The sequence below is a fragment of the Micropterus dolomieu genome, linkage group LG03 (genome assembly GCF_021292245.1).
Source record: "Micropterus dolomieu isolate WLL.071019.BEF.003 ecotype Adirondacks linkage group LG03, ASM2129224v1, whole genome shotgun sequence".
Taxonomy (NCBI): domain Eukaryota; kingdom Metazoa; phylum Chordata; class Actinopteri; order Centrarchiformes; family Centrarchidae; genus Micropterus; species Micropterus dolomieu.
The window spans coordinates 35,032,719-35,033,464 of NC_060152.1; the positions used below are offsets into that span (position 1 = coordinate 35,032,719).

Consider the following 746-nt stretch of genomic DNA (forward strand, 5'->3'; position numbering starts at 1 on the left):
CTGAGGCCCTACTCCTGAAGCCCTGAGGCCCTACTCCTGAAGCCTGAGGCCCTACTCCTGAAGCCTGAGGCCCTACTCCTGAAGCCCTGAGGCCCTACTCCTGAAGCCTGAGGCCCTACTCCTGAAGCCCGAGGCCCGAGGCCCCACTCCTGAAGCCTGAGGCCCTACTCCTGAAGCCCTGAGGCCCTACTCCTGAAGCCCGAGGCCCCACTCCCGAAGCCCTGAGGCCCTACTCCCGAAGCCCTGTGGCCCCACTCCCGAAGCCCTGAGGCCCCACTCCCGAAGCCCTGTGGCCCCACTCCCGAAGCCCTGAGGCCCTACTCCCGAAGCCCTGTGGCCCCACTCCCGAAGCCCTGAGGCCCTACTCCTGAAGCCCGAGGCTCCACTCCTGAAGCCCTGAGGCCCTACTCCCGAAGCCCTGAGGCCCTACTCCCGAAGCCCTGAGGCCCTACTCCCGAAGCCCTGAGGCCCCACTCTCGAAGCCCGAGGCCCCACTCCCGAAGCCCGAGGCCCTACTCCCGAAGCCCTGAGGCCCTACTCCCGAAGCCCTGAGGCCCTACTCCTGAAGCCTGAGGGCGTAGGCCCTACGCCCGAGGCCCTACGCCCAAGGCCCTACTTCTGAAGCCCGAGGCCCTACTCCTGAAGCCCGAGGCTCCACTCCTGAAGCCTGAGGCCTTACTCCTGAAGCCCTGAGGCCCTACTCCTGAAGCCCTGAGGCCCTACTCCTGAAGCCTGAGGCCCCACTC

At 67.3% G+C, this 746-nt stretch overlaps 1 protein-coding gene across 1 annotated transcript in view; it reads left to right on the forward strand.

Annotated features, from left to right (window-relative positions):
• pogzb (pogo transposable element derived with ZNF domain b) overlaps positions 1-746 on the forward strand; it is a 12,883-nt gene that overhangs the window by 2,078 nt on the left and 10,059 nt on the right. The gene's annotated exons all lie outside the window — the stretch shown is intronic.